The sequence below is a fragment of the Haliaeetus leucocephalus genome, unplaced genomic scaffold (genome assembly GCF_000737465.1).
Source record: "Haliaeetus leucocephalus isolate CR32 unplaced genomic scaffold, Haliaeetus_leucocephalus-4.0 Scaffold140, whole genome shotgun sequence".
Lineage (NCBI taxonomy): Eukaryota > Metazoa > Chordata > Aves > Accipitriformes > Accipitridae > Haliaeetus > Haliaeetus leucocephalus.
The window spans coordinates 5,619,853-5,630,263 of NW_010972576.1; the positions used below are offsets into that span (position 1 = coordinate 5,619,853).

A 10,411-nucleotide genomic window follows, 5' to 3' on the forward strand; every position below is an offset into this window, starting at 1 on the left:
GGGGCCCCCCCCCCCCCCCCCCCAAATAATCAGGCAAGACAAGAAAATACACTCTAATTTAAGAATTAGGAGATTTAATAATTTGTTTTCAATAAGGGAAGAAAATGATTTTGAAGATAATCTTATAGCTTCACACAGCCTCTTTCCTTCAGATGCTGGATTCTTCAATATGGGAAAAATTTTCAGTAGTCTCATTTACATCCTGTGATCTGTAGCACTGCAATCATCCCAGTGGTATGAATGGTGGGGTTTTTTTTCACACAATGTGGATTTTTAAATATATAATGGATTTTCAAAAGAGTATATGAAACTAAAGCATAAGATCAATTTCCAAAGTATTCTTAGGTTTTGACCTTTAAGTAACTTACACAACAAAAAGACAAAAAATTAATTTTGTTGGAAGCAATGTAAGAAGGCATATTTAAAATCCTGTTAGATGCTTACAGATGCTTATCTGTTGCTTGAGGTACCCACGTGTATTTCAAAATTTGGCTGCAACACATATAACCTTAGAGAGTTTAATGTACTTGGCACCCAGGGATTTTGGAAATGGGATCTAGACTGTTGAAAATATTAGCAAGTAGTAGTATCATAATCTGTCCCACACATGTGAAATGTTAAAATTGTCCTAACCCTTTTGTTTCCTCATATTCTAGTCAAATGATACTTACTGGGAGAGCTGAAATAAGACATCCTGGCTTCCCCACAGAAACAGACTTTATACATTCATAAGGTAACTCAGGAATTTTAAAGCTAGCTCTACCTTCACGAAAAAACAGTGCATGGACATCAGTCCCTCAATCCAGAACTAAGCTTGCTGGAAGGATTAGCATCCTTTTCAACTTTGTACTGTTACATTAAGTAGATGAACAAGAAAAGATTTTTATGAAATACTGTTTTCTACAACACAATACAGCAGGAAACTATATTAACTGTTAAGACTTGCCTTGCAACTGCTGCAACTAGCCAGCACATAGCAAGGAGTAATACAAAAGTCAGCAATATAGTGATATATAATTATAGTTCATAAAGGGCCTATTATTTAATGAGATTTCTCAAAATGGAAGGTGGAAGAGACACTGCATTTTCTCCCATATGACACTCAAAAGGGTCACTGGAGACATCTAGAACATGGATTACAGTATAACACATCTCCTGTGCTAGTAGAGTGCCACAACCTAGCTTAGGGTGAAGTTCACCTAGCAATAACTACACTTAATGTGGGCATATTGTATCTAAATGTGAGCTGCTCCATAGAGGCTCCATTTTCTGCACCCCACCCCCGCCAGCTGTGTGCTCCCACCACCTTCCTCCATCACACGAGGCAGACAGTGCATCAGGTCAGCTCTTTTACTCAACCCCAAATGAACCCTGAATGAAAACAACTAAATACGATGAGTGGTTTGTGGTGAGTTCAGCAGCTGAGCAGAAGACCCACCTAGTCCCATAGCTGCACCATCTGATACATGGGGAGCAGATGGCAGGTAGGTCACACAAAGCACATCCTAAAAATGGGCCCTCAGCCCAGACGTTTGCAAAGAAACAAGTATGTTAACAGCAGGCTCAGTTTCAATTTGCTGCTGTGGCTTGCCCAGCACCAAGGGAAGTTGGTGAGTGCTATTGAAGAGCTTGCAGTATCAACTTTGTGTTGGTATAGCCTGTCCCTGCAGCATGTGAAGGGGTCCCCCAGGGACCTGCGCCTCGTAGCAGGCAAGGAGCAAGGGCTGGGGTGCTGCTCCAGCCCTTTGAGCTCCTACAGGGCAGGAGTGCAGCAGGCTGGATCCCTTCTGATGGCAGCCTAATGACCATCTGCAGGGCAGGGCTCAGCACGCTTGTAGCTTGGACATGAAAAATACACCTTTTCAGCCTTACGGTAATCTTGATAAGGCTGAGCACCTGAGGCCCAGGCTTGCTGCATTTGCCAACTGGGCTCTTCTGCTTGCCTGTCTCCCACACTCATTCTATCTTTGATCCTCTGAAGGAGAAAAAGTATCTAGAAGAGCTTGTGGAAAACTTCACACACAGCAGCACTCGAAAAAGAGATAAGAAGAAGGTGCTGGTGGATACTGTAATGGCATAATCTACTTCAGTGGGAGATTCTCATCTGGCTGATGTATTCCATTTCTGACACACTACTGAAAGGATGGTGCAGAAACAGAGCTTTAAAAAAAAAAAACAAAAAAGGACAAGATTTGCCAGGGAATTTGGTACCAACACACATTCTAGGTAGATTTTATGAAGTGTGAAATGATGGCCTAGAGCTGGTCCTAGGGAAACCAGTGGTAAAATTCTATATACATTAATAGAAGCAGAGTAAATCCAGTATTGACTACTTTTGAAGAGTCTGACTCTCTAACAGTAAGAATATTTATTTTCTAAATGTCATGCTATATATAAATTTAGGACACCAACAATTCAGAAGAGTCACTCCTGCTCAAACTTCAATTAGAAGAGAAGCATTCTGAATAGATTTAATGGAGCCCTACTGAAGCTACTGCTCTAAAATAGTATTAATACAATAGCTGACTAAGTCTGAATGAAACATGTACTTGTATATAAATGCAATAGCAGCAGCTCTCTGGAAGAAAACACACCAACCCTGATTGTCACTGTTTCAGCACAGAAAGAGGTGGACAAGTGACTGTAGTCAGGGTGAAGTCATTCTCACCATATAGCATCAGGCAACTGGCTGAGTGCAAAGCTGCCTGAGGTTCAGTGAAGTCAGCCTGGTGACATGTGGAGCAGATGCTGAAAGTCTGACAGCTGGAAATGTTGGAAGCACTTGTCATCAGGAGGTGGCAGGAAGCTTATGTCAGCTGGAAAAGAGCCTGGATGCTTGTTGCTAGGGCAGCAGAGAGGGTTTTGACAGCTAAAAGTGTTGGTGAGCAATGACTAGAGATAAGAGTGAAGATCCCTGGGAAGGCAGAGGAGGGCTGGTTCTTCAAGTTTATCTTTAGAGATAGGGATACAACAGGTCACAGCAAACCCCCAGTTTGGGGCAGAGTCCTCATAGCCATCTGCCACTAGCTTAAACCCAGAAGGGAACTGTTAGTTTGACCTTTCATGCTCATTCTCGGTGTTACAGTATAAATGCTATAGCTAGCAAGGAGGTTGCAGATGGGGAAGAAAGCAAGGGGTGGGGATAAGAAAATACTCATCTTTGGGAAGAGTTAGATTCGCTAGACTTGACCTCGAGAACCTGAATGACCAAAGTTTGCATACACAGGTCTGTGCTTGGCAAAGAGCCTTCTTTTTGTATTTTACTTTCCTCTGGAGGCATTCAGAGTAAAGCAACAAAGATGTAGCAGATGTGTCTTTGAGTAAACCTTATTTGCTCCTGGAAAAAATAGAGGGGAGAAAAAACCCAAAGGTTCTTAACTGAGACTGCTAAAATATAAGTATGTTAAAGAACAGGAAGAAAACCCGAGGACTATGAAAAACACATAGTCTTCAGAAAGACTGAAAAATAAGACCTTGTTAGTAGCTGGGTTTACTCCAAACCCAGTAAAAATACTAGAAAACAACAAAAAATAGAATGTCTTCTGCAAGTTTTTTTTTTTTTAACAAGTTTCCCCAAATGGACAATATAGCTCAGAGATTTTTCCAGAGCAAGAGCCTCTTCACAAAGTGTTATAAAAGTTACAGTATTGATAGCAATTTCAGATAAATGGAAAACCCAGGATCTTTGTCAATTTTCACACTATGAGAAGTTCCTTTAACCAAGTACAGCTGGCTGAACTTTTTTTCATTAAATGGTTTATTGGTTTTGATGACGCAAATAAATTGGGGAAATTCACCTAGTGCTGTTTCTTTTTCATTTCCAAGGCTGGGAGTGGACATTACTGAAATTAAATATTCCAGTTTGGGTAGCAAACTTGCACAGTCACTGGCATTATCTATATTCACTCATGCATACTCAAATAGATACATGAGACAATATGGCAAACACTTGTCTAGGCTGTGGGAGATCCAGGTTTAAAGCTGTCCTCTCCTTCCCTCTGTGCTCTGTGCCCCAGTTCAGATCAAGATCTCAACCAGTAACCAGAGATTTTGTTAGCTACACACTTGAATGGGGAGTATGCTGGGTGTTTCACTCTCAACTTTTGCTACTGAAGCTTTTCCAAATTGTAGAAATTTACAGAATAAATCAGATAGAGAAAGAATAAGCTTATGGCCTGATGACTAGGTTACTCACTTTGCACAGCAGCCGGAGAACATGAAGAAGAGGAGTCAGAGCCCATCTCTGATCCTCAGCCTCTCTTGCCCCTGTAGATGTGTGCCATGGCCCCGCGTCAGACTCATAAACGGAGAAGATCCAGCACAAGAAACCTGACCTACGAGTTCTGATTTTGCTTGCTTGATGCATTAGAATTATTTTTTAATCTAGGCATCCTAGGAAAGAAACAGAGCTCCATCCCAGAATACTTCATTTCCAGTGTTAAGACTTTCATCTGAGTGTTAGGCGAACTTTACTAAAAGCTTGAAGCAGTCTGGAGTCTTGAATTTAAGTTGTTAACATCCCAGGTAAATTGCCCTACTCACTCAACCAGTAGATAAAACGGGAGAGCTGGGACTATTTCCCTCTCATGTTTATGATCCAGTCCTTTGCTTTTATTAAATGTACCTGAAAACCAAATGAAACAGTTTGCCGGGTGTTAAAAAATGCTTCTATAACCTCAAATCAATCCTTGTTGCTGTGCTGACAATTCTAAAGAAATGAAGTTTCCATTCAGTCCATAACATTTTTTTCAGTTCAGCTGCCAAAATACTTTAAACCCAGCAACTATTTGCACAGCCCTATAAATTAGGTTTACTAAAGGAAACAATTAGCAAGCCTGTAGCCTACAGGAATTTCAATTGGTGCTGCTACAGTGCATTGTTTAAGTAATTAGAAAATGATTCCAACTATTGTAAGTATTTGCAACACAAACGCGGAGGACATAGATGCTGTCCTATTAATAATGGGAGCTATTAAAAGATTGAAAAGCTAGTCTGCAGAGGAGGTCACATGCTTATTAGTCTAACCAGTATATGCTTTTCATTGTCACTGAATAGCAATTTTTAAATAAAATAGGACTGTCCAGGGAAGCGTGCTCCTGCACTGCTAAATTTGTGAGAAATCAAAAGATACAGATGTGTCACTCCATTCAAGCTTAAAGAGATGAACACCTGGATAAAGACATGAATATAATAATCAGTGAAGTTAAGATGTACCACCAGACTAGAATTCTGTATGAAATACTGAGCAAAGCTGTAAAATCAGCAGCAAGATGTCATGAAACCCAAATGAGTGTCTATTTCCAAATGGAAATAGCATCAATCATAAACGTTGATCTTGCGCAAACTAATTTAATGGGAAAACTCAGCAGAGATGCTCAAACCACAATTTAATATGCTCTACAATCCTGAAATGCAATTAATCTGCTTAAGATGGTAATACTTCCAAGTAATAATTGGCAGCCTTAAAAAATTCTGCACCTCAGATTTAGCTATTAAGCTTTAGAGATGGGCTAGCAGCCAGATGTTTATAAACTCTTTTCAGGTTACAATTTAGTTACGGTTACAGGGTTAGACAATGTACTCTCATTTAGCCCTTCAACTGACTAGCTTAACCATTATTTGCCACTACACTAGGCATATGCACCCTGCTGGCTGCTACCGTCCAATGCCAAGTCATCTATTTCCCCGCTACTGCTAGGCTGAGGCTGTTCCATTCATCCCCTAGACAGCCTCCTTTCAGGGGAGCATTACAGGCTCAACAGACCTCTTTGTTGGAGTTCTATTTACACCACCATTTTTTGTTACTCAGATTGTGAAAGGAAACAACAGGAGATGGAGAGGAGACGGACTGCTAACACAGTGGACCAGAAGTCATCAACCTCGGTTCTTTGAAGTGATATGCACAGTAAACATGGAAACTATACCAATATGTGAAATAACCTGGTGGTCTACATGCAGTTCCCAATAGACGCGTGGATCTATATCTACAAAAAGTCAGCACCATAATCAGCAATAAGTGGCAACATTCGCTGTTATTTACAAAGAACCGCAGTGTAATTATTCACCCGGCTCCTATTGATTATAATGGGATTTGGCTAGATAAATACCCATGTAACTCTTTGAAAATTTGGGAGCTTTGGGGCAGTTGCTGCTCAGAAGTGCAAAACTGAACGCACATTCAGACAGAATGTGCTCCCTTCCGAATACTGCCAAAATGCAGCAGCAAGTATTGTGAGCCTTCGAATCGATTGCTGCTGTCTCAAAGCTGTTGAGAGATAGAAATGCAGCTCCCTGCAGCACGGCAGGACGATGACCATGCGCCTCCCAGACACAGGAGTGCTGGAGCACATGCTGAACTTTGGAGACATGTTTAATTCCCTTTGACTTTAGCGAGACTAAAGCACACACACGACTGCTTCGTGGCATGGTTTTCAGCATGTGGCCCATGGCGTAAGGCATACGGCAGTGGCCCAGAGGCCTCGCGGTGGCTTCGGTTGTCAGGTGCCCAGGTTTTAGCTGGGGAAGCTGCTTTTCATATGCACCATGCTGCTCAGCAGCTGCCTCCCCAGTACTCCACGGGCTAGCACGCTCCTTGCCTGCACCACAAAGGCTTTTGCAGCAGCATCGCTTCACTCCCGCGATTCACCCTGTCGCCTTCAGTGGGAGCAGCACTGCATTTCAGCGAGCGATAGCAAGACTAAGGCTTTACATGCCGAGGTGAAAGACACAGTATGTTGAACCACAAGCTGAGCAGGCATAAAGGGCTTGGATTCAGCAAACTCTGTGTCATTCAGGCATACTTCCTACACCAGATAGCAGCTCCAGCAAGGGTACGTGTGTATCACTCATTTCTTTGCTGTACTCTGACTGGAATACACCTGTTATTCCCCAGCTGAATTATCTTCTTTACTTAGTGCAGCACCCTATCGCCTAGCTTCAGCTTTCTCTCTAGCCCTCAGCTATCCTACTCCCTTCTGAGCTTCCCTGAAAGGCAGCTCCATGCTACTTTGGTTGCCAGATTTAAGTCTGCAAGCGCATGGCACCCCGCTCCCACTGGCCATGCTGGCCATGCTGTCCATCGGCCTTCCCAGCACTCTTCTACTCTCCGCTACTATATTCGGAAGCGGTGATGCCTTAGACAACAAAAACACCACCAGCAGCAAATGTAGCATTGCTTCTCTGTGATAATTATTTCCCATTTCTACAGTGGGACAGATGCCAGATAGGCCTGTTGCATAAGATAGGTCCACATGTGTTGCCTTTACCATGAGTCTGCCAGTCTTTCAAAACATTTTACTGGTGCCCTAATTCTGGGTTCCTGGGATGATAAAGGTCTCACTGCTTTCATTTTATGAAATGTGCATTTTTAGACTTTCTTTTTCAGAAAAAAAAAAAAAATTGAAAAAGAGAACCCTAATAGCTAAAATATTAAAAGTGACTAAGAAGAATTGTATTGCTATTGCGGAAAATTTTCTATTCCTAAACCAGTCACATCATTGGGGCAACAAGGTGATTGGCTGTTGGATTTTCATTATTTGAAGTAAAGAGGTTTGCTTCACTAACTTTTGCAGATATGAGGAGAAACACATTTTCATGTTCTGCTTTACAGCAGATTAACTTACTATTTCTCCCTTGTCTGGTGTGCTTTTTAAGAGCCCCTCCTTCACAAAATAAAAATGTTCTTCTTTTATCTGACAATATCCAGAGGCTGGACATAAAATAGACAATGCACAGAGCACAGTGTGTGCATGCATGTTTCAGTGCATAGAAATTTGCACTTTTAATTTTAACCAGTGCAAATGACAATTAAAAGCAATAGCCTTTCAACTTTTGCAAGAAGAGGTCCCATTTTTGCATTTTACGGGGTAGTTAGAAAAACAAAATTTTATTGCCTGTATAGGGGAACAATTTTCAGTGATTTAAGCTTATAGTGAAACCAGCTGATGTCCATCTTGCTTTATCCGTATTGCTTTTTTCTTTGATCATAAATGTATTCAATGTATATTTTATGTTATTTTACTTTCTTGGTAAATTGTGTGCATCATGAGGTAAAAAAAAGTATACTAGTTACTATTATTTTCCTAACAGGTTTTCCTTTCCAGTGCAGCATTGTATCGTAGTTATCACATTGAGAATTTGCCAAAATTATCTGACAGAACTGCTCTGGAGCTTCAGCAATTCTGACATTCCCATAAAAATTCCAAGAAGAAAAAAAAATCCATTATTTTTTGCTTCCCAGGAGTCCCAGAATCCAGCCTAGTCAGCCAGAAAGAGTTGTTCCCTTGTAAGGCCAAAGCAAGCCTTTGAAGCATATCAAGTTTATAAAAACATAGACAAATCCAGTAAAGCAGTCTTTAGGGGGGAGCTCAAAGAATAAATTTTAAAGCATTTGTTGTGTTCTGTTGAATGGTGGAGTAAATCTAACAACTGACAGTGCTGCCTGGTTGTCAAGAGATTGAGATGGAAAAACAGGGCCCCAAATGTTAATTGCACATATCATTCAAATTGCTGTCTTGCACAGCTCCTTGCCTTTGATTAGATTTCTGCGAAGTGCTCTGAGACTCTTGTTTGGTAAGTGTTATAAAGGTACAGTATGCATGTACTGAATGTGGGCACTATTAGTTTATGCAGAAACATTCCTCTATCACCTAGTCTCATTTTGGCTGCTTAGCCCTATTTATTAAAACACTGAAGAACAAAAGGGAAAAAGTAAGATAACAACGTATACAAGTTTTCCTTTGAATATTCCTGCTTTGTCAGAGGTAAATGCCCTTTAGCCTTCCAACTTTCAAAAAAAAGACATCCTGCTGTTGCGTTTTAAAGAGCACTTAGAAATATAAAACTACTACTTTTATAACAGAAAAACATTTAGTGATTTAAGCTCATTGTGAAGGTTTTGATGCATATTCTGGGTTAAATGGCCAGTATGGAAGCAATACAATGAAACTGCATAACATTATGACATGCAACCCACTGTATTAAAATATATATATTAAAAATACAGATATATATCTACTCATAGGGAAATAGCTAGGAAAGGTACCACTATCTTTCCTAGAAAAGGCCTTTCTTTCCCACCAGTGGCTGATATTAATTATATTACTGTAGCATTTATTCAGGCACACTCTAGAGGCTGCACGCAGCCCTGCCACATAGGGAGAACTTTGTGGCAAAGACTGCACAGGCCTTGCTGGCAGGACACTCTAGCTGGGGAGCCAGCCAGCTAGCAGGGAGCAATCTGTGAAGCTGCCATACCTGAACGGCACTCAGTTGCAAACCCAAGCCCCAAGCTGCTCTGAACTGGTGCAGAGCTGGGCTGCCCTTGAGTTACTGCACAGCATGTCACACGATCAGGGTCAGCCCCTGCTTCCCTTCACGGCAGGACTGACGTCTGCTATGTGTGAGCGTGTATTGACTAACTAGTGGTATTTCTCCCCCTATGCAACAGAGACACACTAAAAACCTCCACCTGTACCACACAAAAAGTGAAGGACCACGTACAAACCCTCGGCAACCTTGCCGCTTAGAAATGAAGCGCTTCACAGCCGTTCAGGACTTGCGTGGGCAGCTGTCTTTTCAGGATCCTCAATAACAGACTCAGAAAGGGCCAGAAGACCACAGACCACCTCCATTTCGGTGTCTCATGTATCAGATAACAAAATTAAGTAATTATCTGGCAACAACAAACAGTAACAAGGTTCAATTTGCTGCTGCCTTGGGAGGCTTTGAGCAGCCTGCTCAAGGGATCTCTAACAAACAGGCCACTTCCCCACAGCCGCTCATCACGCACACAGAGCAAACCCAACAGGGAGAGTAATAAAGACACATATGTCCTCTCTCATGTTTTAAATGGGTAGCGGAGGTTGGAGAGGCCAACGGCGGCGGTCTGGGCTGCACAAGCCCAGCCAAACGTTGGGGCGAACAGAGCAGGGTGCTGCCTTGTCTGCTCCTGAGGCCGGCCCGGAGCAGTGCTACCGCCACAGCCACGCCAGTGAACCTCAGAGGGAGAAAAAACCCAGGTGTTTTGCAGAACGCTTCCATGACTCAGGCTGGGGGATCAGGGACAGGCAAGCAAAGCTGAGCCAGCCCCGCACCCCCACGTCCCAGCGCCGGCATCTTGGGGCTCTGTGTACACCCCACCACACCACCACCAAATGGCCGCCCGCCAGCACCACCGCTGAAGGGCTGTGGGCTCGGGCAGGCACCGGGCAGTGGCACCTTCCTTCCCGCCTGCGGCTGGGGGTATGGCTACCACCACAGCCGCGGTGTGCGTCCTGGAGGTGCAGCAGCAAGGTCGGAGGGAGGAGGAGGGAAGAGGGCAGCTGGAGAGGGGCGATGAGGGTGTCTGGCTGCAGCCGTGTGTGTATACGGGGGGGGGGGGGGGGGGGGGAATCAGGGGGCTGGTGAAGGG

At 42.9% G+C, this 10,411-nt stretch overlaps 1 protein-coding gene across 1 annotated transcript in view; it reads left to right on the forward strand.

Annotated features, from left to right (window-relative positions):
* Positions 1 to 10,411, forward strand: part of RNF175 (ring finger protein 175) — a 31,085-nt gene that overhangs the window by 1,016 nt on the left and 19,658 nt on the right.